We start from the raw sequence: 19,510 nt of genomic DNA on the forward strand, positions 1-19,510 counted from the left end.
GGCCAGCCCCGAACTCAGGAATCCAATTTGGAATCCATGAGCAATTTGGGTAAGAAGGAATATGTGGGAGGTGGAAAGTATAGTGAATAGCAGAACAATTGAGCATCTGTGACTCAAACTCTGATTAGTATATCTTTTTTAAAGTTGGGACTGCAATTTACTCCAGACTTACATTGCATTTGTAACTTGCAGTTACAACAAATGCCAGCTGCTTTCCTTGTAATGCCAGCCTCTCTGGAGCAAGCAAAGTCTAGGGTCCAGCAGACAACAGTGCTAAGCTGAGCAGGTAGGAAAGACCTCAATGACGTGGATACGGAAGGGGCTCCAAGAATCACATCTCAGCAATGGCCACACCAAGGCCTTTGTGAGGCCTTCAGCAATTGGCTCTCCCTCCCTAAACTTCCAGCTCTTCACCTGGAAGATGAGAACCCTTTACCTTGCAGGGTTGCTTTTAAAGAAGGAATAAAATAAGGCATGCACATTCCCTTGCACAGAATGAATGTAGCAACTGACCAGCAGTCTTGTTTTTGTCCAGTGTTTGGCTCCATGAAATTCCTAGGCCATCAGCAACAGATCACTGAAGAAACCCTTCGTCCTCCCCAGGTGTTCTGACTCACAGCTTCTGAGATACCACCATCAGCAGTTTAACAACCCTCTCAGGTGATCCTGATGCATGACGAAGAGACAGACCACTACAGTTACACTACAGTGCCCCTAAACTCATCGTCACGTGCAGCCAAAAGCCTCAGATGTCACGCCAGCCACTCTTAGTGCCTAGCCCTCAGAACCCTGTTCAGGGAAATATCTTGCAGGAGATGTAATCAAACCCCGACTATAATATAGTCAGAATATTTATGCTGCCAAATAGAAATTTCTGTTGCTGTTATTTCCTCTCCTCCGTATTTTATCAAATTCATATTGTTTGCCTCAGTCCATTAATACGCAATGGATTCTTTTCTGACATCAGCGATGTCAAGCATCTCAGGAAAAAAAAAATTTACAAGATGTGTACTAGCTCAGTAGTACAAGCTTGTTTATATAGCTCTAATCTGACTGAGTGGGCAGGAACCTCAAGGGGGGAGAATGAAGAACAACAGCTCTAAAGAACAAAAAACTGTTAGAGCAGAATCTGCCGATTTGACATGTCCTGCACAGAGGATCCTAAAGTTCAGGTGCTCAGTGACAGATCAAGAGCCTGTTTCAGGCAATGCACCAAAGATCTTAAAGAAAAGTGACAGAGTTCAACCACTAGGCCAAGTCTGGTGGCAATGCCAGGCACCCAGTATTTTACTGGGATGTAATCACTTGATCATTTTGGGGCCTCCCAAAAGCTGGTCTAAGGATCTGACCCAGACTAGCAGCCTCAGAATCACCTGTGGGTGATTCTAAAGAGACATATTCTTGGTTCCCACACTCCAGAAGTTCTGATCCAGTAGGCCTAGGGTGGTCCCTGGAGATTTATCACTGAAGCATTCCCCAGGTGGTTTGGAAGCACAGTCAGGTTTGGGGCCCACTGGCCTGATTCCCTGGTGCCTGCCTGCTCTTCACCAATCCCTTCATCCTGTCCCACGCTGCCTACTGCCTGGGCAGCCTGGCTGAGGTGGGGCTTCTTTAATTACCCTTGAATTTAGGCAGAAATTCGCTGTAGTGCATAAAGCCAGGGTCCGGGAATCAAATAACTGGCTCTCACTCCTGGCTATACCACTTAGTGCTGTGTGACCCTGAGCAACCTATCGCTATGCTTAGACTCTCCAAGCCTTGGTTTCCTCATCTATAAAGTGGAACAAAATCAGTGGTTCTCAGCCTTGCCTGCTCATTAGAATTACCCGGGCAAGGCTTCGCAGCAACTCTAACAGGGGGATGTTATTATCCCACTCTACAGATGAGAAAAATCAAGGCTCCAGAACATAGGTAACTTGTCCAAATTAAAAAAGATTATCAGCCAAGAAATTAAAATTCAAAGCCAGGACTGCCCACTAACTTTCCAACATGTCAATCTTGGTCTCCAGTGGAATCACTTAAAATATTTCAAACAAAATTTTATAAATATACAAAATTTAAGTATATACTTACATATAAAATATTTAGCACCTATATACTATATATGCCATACTTAGTAGTAGGTAATTATGGTACATAGTACAACTGGTACATGGTATATCCTCAACTAATTTGGGTTCCTGTCCCAATTATCAGTGAATTTGACTTCCCCATACCAATTCTACCTTAAGACATATAAATAATTACAATCCTGGCATTTAAACTAATCTACCAAAGTTTCTTATAAGGAAAAATATTTTTGCATTCCCTATAATAAGCAAAAGTCCTAAGTAATTAATTTAGGAGGTAGAAGTAGAAAGCTCCTCACATAACAGGATGTGTTTGGCCAAGTGATATGTATGCCTCACAGTCCAACTATGGCAACTGACTGTTGCAAGTTCAGGTTCACCCAGGCATTCCTCTTACCAGGGATGTGAACTCCACCTTGCTCTGGACACTCCCAGATCCTACCAATGCACCAGCAACTCTTCCTGCCTTTGGGAGATTTATTCTGTAAACAGTACAGGCATTATGCCCTTCTACCTTATCTCTGAACTTTGACCTTCTGTAACCTTAGTGGAAACCTGGTTTCCCCCAAGGACATCCCCTCCCTTGGAGCCCAGTTGTCATATATCTGAAGACCAGGAAGGAAGGTGAGCTTCCTCTGGGTTTTTCATTGCTGCTTTGAACAATTTCCCTCCTGTCTTCCTACACAAATCTCTGCTCTCCAGGCACTCAGACTATCTGGCTATGCCACTTTCCACCCATCCTCACTACTGTTTCCTATCCTCCTGTAAAGACTTTTCATTTCCTAAACACTCTGGCTTCTAGTTCTCAGAGGTTTTCTCCTCCATCCTTACTCCTTCAGCAATCTCAGTGACTTGAACATGAGAGTCAAAGATCTATTTAAAAAGCTGGTTTCTCCATTCTTTTACTGCTTCACCTGAACCTTTTCCCTCCATCCCTCCTCTTCAGCCATGTCTCAGGTAGCCACATGCTGAATCCCATCATAACTGGTGACTAACCCACCTCAAGTCCCAGTGCAGGCACCCCCCCTCTGTTTTCCCTCCCTCTTTCCAGCTCATTTATTCTACTTTCACTGCAGATATTCCTCAAACTTACTTAGATATTCAATCCATTTGAACCCACAAGGTTTTTACTACTCATTACTACTCCTCACTCTGCCTTCACTTTCTTCTCTCACTGGCTCCATCATTTTAATGACCCATAATCACTCCCTTGCAGATATCCTCAACTCCCTCACCTCCCCCTTTCTGTGTCACATTTCCTAGCATAATCCAACATTAATGGAACCAGAATAGCCACCACACAATATCCATACAACATCCAAATATACAAGCTCACATCCAAGTTGGTGTGGGGATGGGGAAGAAATCACATAATCGGCAGACTACCTGCATTTTCAGTTCACAAGCACAAACTTTATTCAGTCAACAATGCCCACCAAATCTAAATTGTTTCCCTACCAAGTATGCTCTCTCCCTTTGTGAATTAACTTTCTCATGTCTTCTCTTTGTTCAAACTTCATACAATATCTCAGTTGATGGACTCATTTCAAAATTCATGGAAGAAATGGAAGCCAGCAGAAGGCAAGTCCCTCATCTTGAGACACTGTGGGGAAATGGAAGTGCCTAAGGCCAGGATCTCACCTGACCCTAAACTACTTGATGATGTAATTGGCCTACTGCTAGGCTACTGCTTCCACACCTGCTGGCAATGAGCTATTTTTGGCTGAGTCACTATATAAAAAGCTCCACCTAGTGCTTTGGGTGGAGGCAGAAACAGAGGTGTTTATGGACTTGCAGACTGCTGGATGCAGATGTGATTCTAGTGCTCAACCTACCACAGAGAAAATAAAGCCAGGTATAAACACTTTTACCCCAAGAACGTTCTACTGTCATTTCTTAGTCTCACTGAATCCATACTGGATTTGCCTGGGGCTGAAACCTTCAAGCAAGACACACCTCCTCTTGCAAACAACCATGTTCTGTGCCTTTCCTCCTAATGCAACGAGGGAAGTGTCATTGCATTTACTAAAGAAAAGTCGCTCCACTTTTGCTCTTAGTTGGAAGGTGATACAGTATTCTTCCTCACACCCTAACCCACCATACCACTGGGGCTCCAGTATAATAACAGTGAATTACAACTCAAACACCTCTAAGAAACAAACTCTCTGAGGAGTACTTAGGGAAACTTCAAGTCAAGAGAGGAGACAAAAATAAGAACATGGGGGGAATTTGAAGCTTCTGGCATCTATAGCTACAGCAAACATTAAATACAGCTCGGCTCCTAGTCAGATTACATGAAACCCCACCTGAAGCTGTAGTTACTTCAAGTTCCTACTACTTGATACATCATGTCGGCTTCCAACAAAAAATTACAATGCATGTTGAAAGGCAAGAAAAAACTGAAGAGACAAACAATCATCAGAACCAGACTCAGATATGACACAGATGTTGAAATTATCAGGAAATTTAAAATAACTGTAATCAGATATGTTAAAGGTTCTGCTAGAAAAAGCAGATGGCAGTGAAAGCAGGGAGAAATTCCTTTAAAGGAAAAAAGTTTCCAAAAGAAATGCTATAAAGTCAAAAATACCATAACAAATGAAAAATGCCTTTGATGGTTTCACTGGTAGACTCAAAATGGCCAAGGAAAGAATCAGTGAGCTTGGAGGTCAATAGAAAGTTTCCCCAACTGAAAAAAAAGAGAAAGTGAATGTTTTAAAAAATTGGAACATCCAAGAACTATGATACAATATTGGAAGGTATAACATACATGTGTAATTGGAATATCAGGAGGAGAATAAAGAGCAGCAGAAGAAATATCTGAAAGAATAATGGCATAGAACTTTTCAAAGGTACTAACATGCACCAACCACAGATCCAGAAAGATCAGAAAACACCAATTGGGATAAACAACTTTTTTAAAAAACCACTATACCTACACATGTCATATTCGAACTTAAGAAAATCAAAGACAAGGAGAAAATCTTGAGACAAACCATAGGAACAAAACACCTTACCTATAGACCAAAGATAAGAATTACAGAGGGCTGCTCATCAGAAATCATGCAAGCAAGAGAATGGAATTAAAATACTTAAAATGTTGTAGAAAAAAACACGAATGAAGAATTCTACATCTAGTGAAATTATCTTTCAAAAGTGAAGGAAAAATAAGCTTACTCAGACAAAAAATATTGAGTACGTTCATCACTAGGGGACTTGCCCTGCAAGAAATGCTCAAAGGTCTTCAAGCAGAAAGAAAATTATATAAGTCAGAAACTTGTATCTACAAAAAGAAAGAGCAAGCATCAGAAAAGAAATAAAGGGAAAATTAAATATTTTATTTTATTATCCTTCATTGATCTAAGAGAAAGAACAAAAGACTTTTGAAAAATGTTCATGGGACAGAAAAAAATATTTTTGAAAAGATTAGCATATCAATGTCTAACATACAGATCTCGAATAGCCCTTGTCAATCAACTGGTTCAAAGGTTGGCAAACTAGCACCCATGACACAAATCTAGCCTGCTGCCTGCTTTTGCATGATCTGTGAGCTAAGAATAATTATAACATTTTTAGATAGTTGAAAGAGTTAAAAGAAGAACACTTTATGACATAAGGAAATTGTATAAAAATAAAGTTTCTGTGTCCACAAATACAGTTTTATAAATGTATACCATTTTATTTGCCATTGTCTATGGCTATTTTTGTGCTATGACAGCAGAGCTGAGTATTTACAACAGAGACCACATGGCCTACAAAACTCAAAATATTTCCTATTTGATCCCTTCCATAACAAAATTTCTGTTCCCAGAACAAGCCCAACCACTTAATTTTACAGAGGATGAAACACAGGCTTGGGAGATCAAGTTATATTCTAATGTCATCTTGCTGGCTACTAATAAACCCAGCACTAAACTTAGGTCTTCAGGTCCCAAAGGCCTTTCCTCCCACATGAGAGGACTTACATTCTGTAAGTATGGGTTCTAACATTAGAGTATCTGATACTACTGACTGGAGAGACTGCAGAAGCAACATTTCATTGTTCTCTTATTTCACATGATAAGGACTGTACAACTGCTAGAGGAGAAGTTGGAATGACAGAGAAGCTTTCCCAATTTTTTACACAAGAAAGGGATGACTAAGAGATAAAGAAGATGACATTTTCCCAGGGGACCCAAGCAGAAAAGCACTCCTATTGGCTTTTTTAAAGAATGTCAGTTTTATTCCTTGGGTTAGAAAATAAAATCCCAATATACTTCTTTTTTTTTTAAGAGCAGGTAAAATCACTATCTTTCTGCCCTTACACTGGGCATCTCCTCTATGACTCCATAATGTATACAGTTGGAGCAGCAATAGTAGGTTTTTCTCTTCTGAAGATAGCAAGACGTCACAAAGGAAAGATCTATTCATTAAGCCCATCAGGCGGAAGCAATACAGATCAAAGAAATAACAACTGAATAGGTTTCTGAAGGTTTGTTTGTTTCAGTTTTCTAATATTATGTACATGGGGGACAAAAATAGTACAATTAGAATGTACCACTTCCTACAATGAGGGTCAAACCTATAACAGAACACTCAAAAACAACTAGAAAAGCTGGATAGAATTCAAAAAAGAGAACTCCTAAGGCAATGAGGACATAAAGGACCAAGATGCTCAAAAAAAGGGAATTGCTAAGATGAGCCTGATTTTCCATACAACCATTGCTTAAGCATTTAGTCAAATTCAACATCCAGTCATGAAAATATTCAGCAATTTTGAGTATAAGGGAACTTAATCTGATAAAGGATATTTACAAAACACAACCACCATAATATTTCATAGTCACACTTTGAAAACTTTCCAAACAAGAGAAGAATAAGACAAGAATGCCTGACAAAAATTCTCAATCATAATATAAGTTGGCCACGGGGATAGTCATAGAGCATGGAGAATATAGCCAATGATTCTGCAACATCTTCCTATGGACAGATAGCAACCCCACTAGCGGGGGTGAGGATTTAAAAATATGGGTAACTGTTGAACCACTCTGTTGTATATTTGAAAGAAATATAAGATTGTATATCAATGACACTTAAAAAAATAAGGATGCCTGCTATGATCATTTCCACTCACCGTTGTATTAGAGGTTTTAGCCTGTGCAACAGACAAGAAAAAGAAATAAAAAATAATAGTTGGAAGGAGAAAAGAAAAAACTGTTTTGCAGGTCATTTGACTTTGTACATGGAAAATTCATAATAATCTACACAGAACTATTAAAATTAATAGTGCTATTAAAGTAACTGGATACAAGGTCAATATATAAAAGTCAATTGTATTTCCACATGCCCATAACAAATAACATAGAAAATGCTGCTTTTAAAAGATGTCATTTATAATAGCATCAAATAACTTCAAATACTAGGAATATATCTAAAGGAAGATGTGTAAAACCTTTACAACACAGAGAGATACAAAACACTAACAAATGAAAGATCAAAATAAATGAAGGGATATACCACATCAATGAACTGAAATGGTCAACATTCTAAAGACATTAATGTACTCCCAGATTGGGCAACAGATTTAAAGCAGTCCCAATCAAAATCCCATCAAAAGATATTTTAAAATTTATACAATAATGCAAGTAGTTAAGAATAACCAAATTATTCTTAAAAAAGAACAAAGCTGGAGGACATACACTGCTGATATCAAGACTTTTTATTAAGCTATATTCATTACAATAGGGTGGTATCAGTATAAGAATAAGCAAATAGAACCATGGAAGGGGCTAGAAAGCAGAGCAAGACCCACATATAAATTATCACCTGATTTATAGTGAAGGTGACATTACAGAGCAGCAGAAAGACACTTACCAAAAAAGTAATGTGGAGTTAACTGGATATACAAATGGACAATAAAATAACCCTGGACCTCTTTCTTATACCATAGACAAAAATCAACCTGAGGTGGATTTTTAACTAAAGATAAAAAGCAAAAAAAAAGGGCTTCTATATATTAATATGGGAGCACAGCTTCATGACCTTAGTTAGGGTAGGCAAACATTTCTTATGCAGGCAGAGAAATTAATTAACACAAAGGAAGAGATGGATAAATTGGATTACATTACAAGTAAGATATCTTACTTTCAAAGAGAGTCAAATGGCAAGCTACACAATAGGAAGATATTTTAAATTCATATGATTGGCAAAAATATTTGTATTCATTATTTGTTTTAAAAAAAGAAAAACTATAAATCAATAAAAAAAAAGGCAATCCAACTGAAAAACCGGCAATAAACTTTAATAGGGACTACAGAAAATTAAGTGAAAGTGACAAAGAAACATTAAAAAGGCCCAACATTATTAGTCACTAGAGCAAATGAAACCACACTGAGACATCACCATACACTCCTCTAATGGCTAACACTCAAAAATTTAATAATCCCAAGTGGTTGCAAGTATGTAGAGAAACTGAAACACTTACAAATGGATGACAGGAGTATAAACTGGTATAACCACTTAAGAAAACTCTCCGTAAGGACCTATTAAAGTCAAACATTTATACCCCATGTCTCAATAATCCAGTCTTGGGTATGCCAAACCAAAATGCATGCACATGAACAGCAAAAAACTACATACAAAAAAGCTTACAGCAGCTCTAAACTAGAAATGTCCCAAATGCCCACCAACAAAAGATGAGTAAAGAATCTGTGAAGTGGATTGCTTACAAGTGGATTACTATACAGCAATAAAAATCAACAGACCACTGCTATACATTAGAACATTGATGACTCTCTTAATGTTTTGCCTAAGAAGCCACAAAGAAAGGGGCATATACATATATGTATCATTCCATATATATTTCTGGTGTTTCAAAAATGAGAATGGATGGTGTTAGAAATCAGGAAGTATATACCACAGGGGAAAGAGGGATGTGTAGTCACTGAGAGGATGCATGACATAGTTTCTGGGGGAATGGTAATATTCTATTTCTTGATGAGGGAGTGATACCATGGATGTATTTACTATTTGAAAGTTCACTGAGCAATGATTTGTGTACTTTTCTGTAAGTATATTATATAATAGAACTGTATGCTTAAAAATGAATTGGGAAAATATCCTGGGGCATGGATATAGTACCTCTGGTTCCCAAGGTGGCACTTGAACCACCTCAGGTACAGTGATGCAAAAGTAATATAATTGCAGGGATATGTTTATGGGGATGGTGGAAAGGCCAGAGGCTGTATCTGTCCCCACTATATACACTCACCTTGTAGAAGTGAATCAAATTAGAAACATAGAAGTGAAAGAATGTTTCATGTTATCCAAAAGGTTTCTTTTGGACAACATAAGTTTCCCAAGTTTTATACAGTATCTCAGAACTCTCAAAGAGCAGTTGAAGTAGTCTGCATTCACTCTTCGTAACTTTCCACTAGCCAGCAAACATAATGCAAAGTCCTTCAGCCAGTTTAGAAAATTGAGGTACTGTTTTTGGTTGTCCTATATATTTTTTTGCTATCAAATGTGTTTATTCTGCTAGGGGAGATGAGCCTGTGAACTATTCTGGCTAGAGTACGTTGTATCATTGGACACACTGATTGGATGAAGGTAGACATGTGACTCTAATCAGCACCAGGCAGGGTACTTCCCAGAGTCTGGGATAAGAACACTGGAAAAAAAGAAGTACCCTTTCCTGTAAGGGACTGCATCAGAAGAATATAAGGGTAGGGATATTAGTGACCATCTTCTTTTTCTCTAGTGTCACAGAAAGAGGAAGTCAAAATGATGAGGTATCAAGTCAGAGTACTGACAGTATCATTTAAGTCCCTGGATCCAGCCATTCCTGAATTCCCAGATATATGAGTGAGATAAATGCCTGAGTTGTTTGAATTTTGCCTTAGATTAGTTGTTCTGTTTTTTGTCTAAATCCAAGAAAGCCCTGAATCTCCATTATCATCCTTACCATCATCATATATACGTGGCATTCAATCCCTCAACAGACTGGTCCCAATTTTCATTTCTAGACCCATCAATCACTGTTTATCTTTATATAACTAACAACATGTCCAATCTCAACCACAAGAAATCTTCTCCAACAAAGAATTTCCATTAAGCAAAGTTTAGCTTAGACTAATCTACTTCCAGATATGCTTCTGATAGCCAACTGGTTATTTCTGTTAAGGATACCTAGAAAATATAAGATTAGTAGAAAATATAAGATTAGTAGAAATAGATTTTTTTTAAGTAGGGGAAGAGGGCTGTAAGGCAGACAGCAGGCAGGGGAAGTGGTTTTTGCCAAGAAGCTTCTGAAAGCTAAAGGAAGCCAAAGAAACAAAAACCTGGAATTGACAGCATATGCTTTGGCATGAAGCTAAATACCCTATGCATTGGGGTGAGATATCTGAGAACTTTCCAATCAGTCGTGCCAAGCAAGTTAAATAAAGTTTATCCAAGATTTATCCTCTTTTCCCTTGAGCCACAGGAATATCCAGGAGACAGTGGTCAACCTCTGAGTCTGGAAGTCTAAAAGTCATCGAATATTTAGACAGAGCCTGACACAGTGGGGGGAAATGGCCATTTGCATGGGAATTGTACATTACCAGCAGAAAAGCAAAACTACTTCCAAGCATTTCACTGCAGGGAAATATCTCCTGGAAGATAGTAAGAAGTAACTAGAAATTCACTGTGGCACACACTCTGTTACCAACACAAGGTGAGGAAAATGTCACTCAAAATCTACTTTGCTTTCTCACTTTACTTTCAGTAAACCTAAATATTTATTAAACAGTTTTGTTTACAACCTAGATTTCCCCTTTTCCTTTTTCCCCTTAAGTTTTAAGTTCATCAACACAGATTTCTCATGCCTAAAACGTTTCCAAGAACCTAACTCTCAGAATTAAAATCCTTTGTACTCTTTGTCACGTCTATCTTTTTACTCACACTGAAATGTCTCAGGCATGCCCTTGCCCTCTCTGTCCCCTGCCCCCATCACTGTAGGCCCCAAACCCCATTGGTCCTCCCATGTCCAATTCATTCACTCAACCTCTTCAGTGAAATCTCTCAGTGGGAAATAATCTCTCCCCTTTTCCACTTATTTGTGCCTGTCTTACCACATTCTATTTCTCTATCTTCCCCACCCCCACACACAGAATTTTAAACTTAAAAACTGGAGCCATATCTGATTAATCATCATCTAGAAAAGGGCCTTCAGTAGTGTACTTACTGCTAATATAGACGAGCAAGGCAAGAAGCAGGGAATAACAGTGGCAACTTTAGACCCACTGTGACCTGGTGTAGGAACCCCCTTCCCTCCCCTCCCACACCCACCACCCCCACTAAGAGTTGATAAACTAGAAATTTCCAGTAACACTCTCTCTTTCAGTAATGCCCTCAAAGCAATCACAGTTTCTCAGCCCTATTCTTCACCCAGGGAGAATGCAGATCAATAGTGTTAAGATACTTTGTCTTATGTCACATACCCATGGCTACAGGCAGAAACCAGCAGTCAAGCCCCTAAACAACCTGCCACTCTGAAAGTTAAAGTGCCTTCCCCTAAAAAAGAAAATGTAAAATATAATCAATAAATTTATTTTCTATGAATGCATTCTTTCTATTTTGACCAGCTGCTGAATCAGTCTCTGTTTGAGGATGTATGGTCAGCAAAATAATATAATGGCATCTTCCTGCCTGGTTTAGAATCTGAACATAGTAGCACTTACATCACAGCTTAAGGGAAAAATACACTGGACATCTTTAAGTTGTTTTTCTTCTAGAGAGGTCACAAACAGAAAAAAAAAAAAAAAGAAAGAAACACAGCCAGCTCAAACAACTGTTTGGTTTGGATTGGGCAGCATAGATTTATATAATATTTCCTAATTAAAAATGGTGGCAACAGGGGTTTCTGAGCAGCACATACCCTTTTCTTTAACACAGTCCTTACCTGTCCCTAATGCCTTCCCAGCCCTGGGCTCCAGAGCTAGATGCCATTTATCATCACACATGGGCAGCTATTTTGATTTTAGAAAAAAGGAAGTTGTTATTTAACACCCATGTCTCTCTCTGACCATGTCAAAAAATGATTTCACTCATATGTGGAGTATAAGAACAAAGAAAAACTAAAGGAACAAAACAGCAGCAGCAGAATCACAGAACCCAAGAATGGACTAACAGTTACCAAAGGGAAAGGGACTGGGGAGGATGGGTGGGAAGGGAGGAATAAGGGCGTGATAAAAAAAATGGATCAGAGGGCCCATGTTCCAAGAAAAATTGGTTCTTATTCTGAAAGCAAACAATAATTGGTTTAACTATTTATCAACAACTCTCATCTGAAAAGCTTGTTGTATCCCTCTCTTCAACTGTGAAATTTCTACCTATTTCCCAAAGCCTGTCTCTTCCAGATTTGATTATACAATATTCTCTCTCTGAACTGAAATACATTGTCTTTGTCATTTATTTACTACTAAACTAATTTTTAAAATTCCATGCATTCTTTTCCTAAACTGCCACTTATCCTTTATTGTTACATTTCTATTTATCTCTAACATCTCCCCAAGACAACTGAAGTGATGTCAAGGGTAGGGCCCCTATTTATCATCCATTTTGTGATATATCAAAGAGACTTGGTACTTTGGGGTCAGATAAGATCTGAGTTTAAATCTTGGTTTCTCCACTCAGCAGCTATCTGACCTAGGGCAGCTTCGGCTTCCTCATCTGTACAACGGGAGTACCACCACCTAATTCCTGTTAAAGGGCTTTGATCTACAAATGCTGATCTACAGTGCTGATGGTAATTTTGAGAGGTCAGTCTACTGCTATATGATAGATTCATAGCTTTGTAGGCTGGGAAACTTTTTGTTTAAGAAATCGATATCTGGTTTAGACAGCCAAAATCAAGCAAATGAAAAGAATAGGGGTTATAATGATTTGCACCAGTCCAAATGCCTGTGTGGCCCCAGTCCACATACCCACACTTGGAACAGCCCATGTACCTGCACCAATACTAGTCCATCCTTCCTTCCATTTCCATCCACCCAGAGCTGTCACTCTGCAAGTCAATAACTCAACAAACATTTACTAAACACCTATGCTGTGCTAGGCTCCGTAAGAGATACCAGGGGTATTGAGAAAAAAATAACACATGGCCTTGCTTCTGGTGTGGGTCACAATCTGATACAAAGAGCCTTTGGTCTACAAATGCTGATCTCTCGGTGCAGCCACAGCCCATTTTCACTTCTCTTCCTGCTGGTGATTAATGGCCTTCAGGAAACAGATACATCTTTGGCTACCATAAAGGAAGATCTTTCCTACTCTCCCCTGTCCACTTAGTGTCTGGGCCACTTGCTTTCTATAAGTCTCCCCAAACCCAATGTTAGAAGTATGGAGCAGGATTCTCCATAGGAACTCCATTTAGGAGTCACTCAAGTGCTATGCAGATATAGCAAGTCATCAGGAACAGAAGAAAAGGCGGAGCCATTACCCTAAAATACTATTTCCCAACACACTCATATTGGAGGAGGTCATCAAGAGGATGTGACCTTCAGCTGACATGACCTCCAGCTGGCCCTGGGCAGTCAGAGGCTCCTCAGCCCCTCCCCTGTTCTTGGAATGGACTCTGTCCACCCTTCTCACAGTGAGAGCCATTTTCAAGAAAGTTGTCTTGAAAGAATAAAGTGTTGTGAGACTATTGGGACTGGACATGTGCCTAACTCCAATAAGGCCTCTATATAACTTTAAGATTTGGCTGGCAGGCAGGCTAGAAATCTTCTTGCAGTCACCCAAAACAAACCTCGTAGGTCAGTTCCCCTGCTTATTAAACCTGCCACCTACCAATCAGGAGCAGCCTACCTCTTTCTTCCGCCTCTCCTTGCCCTCAGAGGATGGAGGCTGGTGTCAGATTACACCCAGGAAACTCCCAGGGTTGCAAACAACTCATCATCAAAATTAATAGAAAATAGCGTGCTGTGATGGGGTCCACCTTTCTGAACTACTCTGTCTCTCTGCTCAGCAGACCATTCAGGACCCGGTTTTATCCTCACAGCCACACATACCCCAGGGGCATATTTTTTATTCCTGTTTAACAGATGAGGAAATTGAGGTTCAGAAACACAATTAATAGGGTTTATACATGCTGTTGTGCTACTTGAAGAACCACCCATTTCAGCCCTCTGTCTGGGCTCAGGGCTGTCCAGATCTCAGGGAGTCTAACACAGGTGCCACCAAGTTCACACACGTGCAGGCCACCATCATCTCAGGAGGCTTTAAGGTGTGCGTCCCTCAGGCAAGGAACTAGCCTCTTGGGTAGGACAGGTACTCATGAATAGGAGAACTCCATGCAAAAACTCAGAGGTGGCTTTTTCCTTTTACAGATTTACTGTAGTATTTAGGAAAGTCATGATGGCTAGTCTCTGCCACAGCTCAGTTGAATGGCCTCAGTTGTGTGAGCATCTATTTTGTTCCTATTCAAAAATTTACACATTTTCTTAAGTTTCCATACATACAAATGGGTGTCATCTGTACCCTATGTTTTAACACCTAAGTAGAGGAAAGGATTAATTTTCTAGTCACAAAAGAGTCACACAAGGATGACTGAATCTTCTAACTGTGGTATTCCATCCGCCTGGAAGCTCCTGGCTACCAAATGCCCTCACTCTGTATCAGAAGAGGGAGGTGGTAAAGAACACCCTTTGGTGTCAGGCAGATCTGATACCGGGTGCTGCCACTGATCAGTTTCATGGACTTACACAGCTTAATTTCTTCCTTTACGTCTTTGTTTCCTCAGTCATAATATGGGGGCAAGACGCTCCAATGAGTACTATCCTACCTTTTGTGGGGAGTCAGGGGGTTAGGCCATTGCTTGCTTTACCTGCTGCTTTGGTAGTTGGGGTAATTAATAGTGGCTCTCCCTCCCCTTTTCTGGGAAGAGGTCTCTTAACAGGTCTCAGGAAGGCAATAGGGAAGCATTTGACAGGCTTTGTGGTTCTAACAGCTCAAGCAGGTACTCTGAGTTATTTACCGTAACTCATTAAGTTTAATGTTCATTTTACTTCCTACTTTTAAAGCATTTTTTCTCTCCTTGCAGTCTGAAGAACTGGGTGTCATGACTGATTATTATTCTTATTACAGACTTAATGGTTTCAAATTCTAGATGATTATCTCTTTTATCTTAACTACTTGAGAAAGTTTTGCCCCCATGGAGGACACCAATGAATTCAACCAATGCTCACTGAGCACATCCTGGTAGGTATGTTGCTGAGCACTGGGCGGATGACTGCAAAGTAAAGTGAAACAGGGCCTCTGCCTCCAGCAGTTCACCATCTAGTTCCCAGTGTGGTCCCCAGACTAGCAGAGTCAGCATCATCCAGGGACTTAGAAATGTAAACGCTCAGGCCCCTCCCCAAACATACTGAGTCAGAAACCGGGCTTTACCCCCAGCTGCCTGTGTTTGAAAAAGCCAGCTTCAAAGATCATCCTCATCAAATGTCCAAATAAGAAACATGTTAACTTTTTGAGGTAAATCTAAAAAGTGTCATTTGTCCTTCCAGGAAATAGAAGCTCGTAGGCCAAAGGCCCATGAATTGTTGGTGGAGGAATTAAAACCAGAATTCAGGCCTCCTCACCCATCTACTGCTGCCCCCTATGGCCAGTGTCCTATTTCTCCTCTGATGCTTTAATCTCTAAATTAATGGGGAGCCCCAAGTATTTATTACCAACCCCTAGTGCAACTCTTGGTTTTCAAATACAGCAGAAAAATGGAGAAACTACTCTCTTTGAAAATAAGGACCACAACGTAAGTTTAAATCTGATCTGTCGAAACCACCCAGTAAACTAACAGTAATTTCCCAAATCTTTAATCCATCTCCAAGTTTCATTTACAAGACTTGAGAATTTGAAGGGGAGGGGAGAAGGATAAAAATGAATAATGTGATCAGAATAAAATCTGGAAGAATATACAGTATGCAGAAATGTCAGTTGTGGTTCACTTGCCATTGCCATGGGAGAATTACAAATGATTTTTTCTTTGTATTTTCCTGAATTTTTCCCAATTGTTATATATTACTTTTGTAATCAAGAAAAAAGTGAAGCTTGTTTATGAAGTGTTGCATCCATATCAGTCAACAGGAAGGTTTGTTATTCTATTTCTCTCTCTACAGCAAGATAGTGTCTGTGTGTAGTAATTATTTATATCATGCCATATGTTACAATGAAGATGAAACTCAGTAAATATATTCCTTCCAGCTGGCACTAAAAATGAAGAGGTTAAATGCTTTCCTAGGTTCAAAGCACTACAAATTAAAACAAGCTGACTGTGAAGCTAAAGGAAAAATGTATCCCAGTACTGAGATATGAGAACATCTCTTTTGAAAAACATTACTGTGACACATAGCTCTGTACTCTTATATTCCTGATGTTTAACCCCTGGCAGAAAACAGAATGTTAAGCAATTCCTGGAGAATCTCAGGAGTTCAGGGGATAAAATATATGGGAGAATACCAGAGAAATAAACAGAATGATTTGACTTTCCCATAAAATTTCATTCCTGTGGAAAATAAGAAATCCAAAACTGCTGGCAAATTTCATTGTCCTAAATATCATTAAAATTTGTTTTCTTTCTCAAGAAGAGTTTGCTCATTTAAAAAAATATCATGTTGGTTATGTTATTCCACAAATTGAAAATAGATAAATAAAAGGACTGTCTCATTGAAAGATATTTCTGCCACAAAACTGCTGTTGTAGTGTTTCACTTGATAAGACAAATTTGTCACTTGAAGAAAAATTAGCATTGTTTTACTGAAACTCTCAGCAATATAAATTCAGTGAATGGTAATTGAAGTCTCTTAAAGAAGACAGGGAAGTAAAGAAGCAATTAATGATTACGGAGAAGGAAACATCAATGACAACCTACTTTATCAAAATACTTCACAATAGCTGACATTTGTAGAATTTACACACACTTTCAAGAAAGGACAAATTATGGGAGGGGATAAATAAGTATTTATTATTTATACTTATATATCTTACAAAGGTGTATCTCCAAATTGCCCTGAGTTCTTTACTTTCTTTCACAGGGCAATCCCACCCACTGTAAAGGTAGTAAATTAGTAAGAAGAATAAATAACATAAAAGGATGTGCAACTCAGGCAAGTTTCTCACCAACCCCCAGTTCCCACCCCTTATAACTACACATCTGCCTATGAAAAATGATGTACAAAAGCCTTCCTGTTAACATATTAAGCTAAAACTAAGTTTCCTTTCAGCCTAACACTTTCTGACAGAACACACACAAACTTAACAGCTCAGCCTCAACTCCATCCGCATACCTGGAAGCTCCATGTTCATTCTTTCACTTCTCATTCCCCTCTGCTGTAGCAAAGGGTCCAATGTTAGGTTTTCACTTAATACTGCTTATTTTTGCAGTTTTGCTTTGGGGCTACTAAAAGGTATTGATTAGTAACTACCTGCAGATACAGCTTCTATGCATTGGTAAATGCTGAGGAAACAATTCCAAGCCAACAAGAGTCAAAATATCTTCAATTAATAGCATAGAAATGCAACTCCTCTCAACGAGAAAGAAATAACGTTCTACTCCATTAATTTAAAAAAATTACAGTATCTTTCATTCTGAGCAAAATTAAATTTTCTGGGTCACTTTCCTTGTCTCACTGGCTACTTTTTACGTAGCCTGACAGTGACTGTAAACACCGTCTCCTCACTCAACCAGCTTAGCTGTCACTCCCTCAGAGGGAGCACCTACCGTTCCCGTTTCCTGCTGCAGTTCCCAAACAGACCCCCACCCACACCTTGCCCTGCCCTCCACATCTCACCAGGCACTTTCTTCTTTTCCAAACCACAAACGGGTGAGCTTACTGAGAGAAAAAGTTAATGAACGTCTGCTTTTGAGGGAAAGCTGCCCTACCTGCGATCACAGAATCGGAAGACGGGAAGTACTAAAGGTACGTACGTACCCTGTGCTCGCTAGTGCAGTCGGTGAGCGCTTCACACCAGAAACCCGGGAACACGATTTACATGCAGACCTGTACCCATCCCACACAAGTCCACACGCCAGCTTGCCTAAGCACTTATGTAAGCTCGTGCCTCTACAGTCCCAACCTGCACACGCACACCGACACCTGTCACGCATCTGAAGTGGACAAGCATCCGCACCCAAAAGATGAAATGAAATCAACATGTATGAATGAATGGGGTGACGTGGGGGGTGGGGGTGGGAAACACCGTTTTAAAATATCTTTTCCCCCTTTGTTTCTTGCCCATTTTTGTTACAACTATAATTACCTTAGCAACCAAAGAACTGCATGGACTCCCCCTCCGGCTTCTGAATTTCTCCTAAAGCCGAGCTTGCGCCAGGTTCATGATAAAGCTTGAGAAGCCCAGGGAACGAGGGACCCGCAGCCTCTTAGGGGCGGAGGGGACGTCTGGGTCCGTCTCCCGCTGCTCTCCAACGTCTCGCCTCCTCTTTACGAGTTTCCGTGGTGGCGGGCGCGGGGGCTCAGGGAGCGCAGGGCGAAGCTCGGGGCTGGCGGGGAGGCGCGGCGGGTCGCATGGTGCCAGGGCGCGGGGCGCTCGGGTGCCTCCAGCGCGCTCGGGGCGGGCCCCGGTCTCCGCGCTCCCTGGCTCTCGCCCTTCCCTGAGCGCCCCAGGCCGGGGGTTCCGCGGAGGTCAGTCCGCTCCCTCGACGCCCCCCGCTCCTGCGGCCGTGGGAACGCGGCGCCCGGTGGGAGCTCCCGCCGCAGAGAAGGGCTGAGCGCAGGAGCTGCCCCAACTCGCGAAGCCGCTCAGCTCCGGCGCACGCGAACCGCCGCAGCGGCGCCCGCTGTCGGGTGTGGAGCGCCGCTGCAGCCCCGCGCCGCGCGCACCTGGGCTCCGGCACCTGGGCCCCGGCAGGCCGGGCGGCGCGGCGAGGGCGGGGCGAGGGCGGGGCGGGGCCGAGGCACCTGCGCGCGTCCCCAGGGCGCTGCCGCAGGCTCACCTGCTCCCAACGCGGCGAGAAGTGCAGACGGCGTTGTGCCCGAGGAACGGAACACCAAGAATTCCTGGCACTTCAGCTGCCGCCGAGAAAATTGGCAGACTGGCCCGGCGGTGCGTTGCCTCCTGCCGTCAGGACTGAGAGCTGACTGCTTCTGGAAACTTTAGAGGAGTCAGGGTTGTCTTAGGGATTCCTGGTCTGGAGTGATTTGCCCGGTAGCTTTTTAATCTCTCGCTGACGTGTAGCTGGCGCCCTCTAAATTAAAACAAGCCACCACGTTCGTCAGGGATACTGTTTCTAACCTCCTCATTTTTATTGATTCAACATTTACACCACCTGCTGTGTTCTGGAGTATTTTATGATTAATCTTATCTGGAACATCACAAAAGAACTTTAAAGAAAAATTAACCACTATTTTCTTGGGGAAGGAAGAAAAAAAGTAAGAAAGTGTGAAAGAGTCACTTGAAACACACAGCATTCT

The 19,510-nt window shown here is 41.0% G+C and overlaps 1 protein-coding gene across 3 annotated transcripts in view; it reads right to left on the bottom strand.

The window, feature by feature from the left end:
- Positions 1-19,222, bottom strand: part of RGS6 (regulator of G protein signaling 6) — a 530,176-nt gene extending 510,954 nt beyond the window's left edge. The window contains exon 1 of one of the 3 annotated variants that reach the window (XM_036997960.2): positions 19,033-19,222. The gene's annotated coding sequence lies outside the window, so the exon portion shown is untranslated. Of the gene's footprint in view, positions 1-18,338; positions 18,950-19,032 lie in introns of those variants that run through there. The other 2 variants (XM_073242184.1, XM_036997925.2) reach the window with 2 other exon arrangements.
- Positions 19,223-19,510: the final 288 nt, after the last annotated feature.

Source organism: Manis javanica, chromosome 8 (assembly GCF_040802235.1).
Source record: "Manis javanica isolate MJ-LG chromosome 8, MJ_LKY, whole genome shotgun sequence".
NCBI lineage: Eukaryota > Metazoa > Chordata > Mammalia > Pholidota > Manidae > Manis > Manis javanica.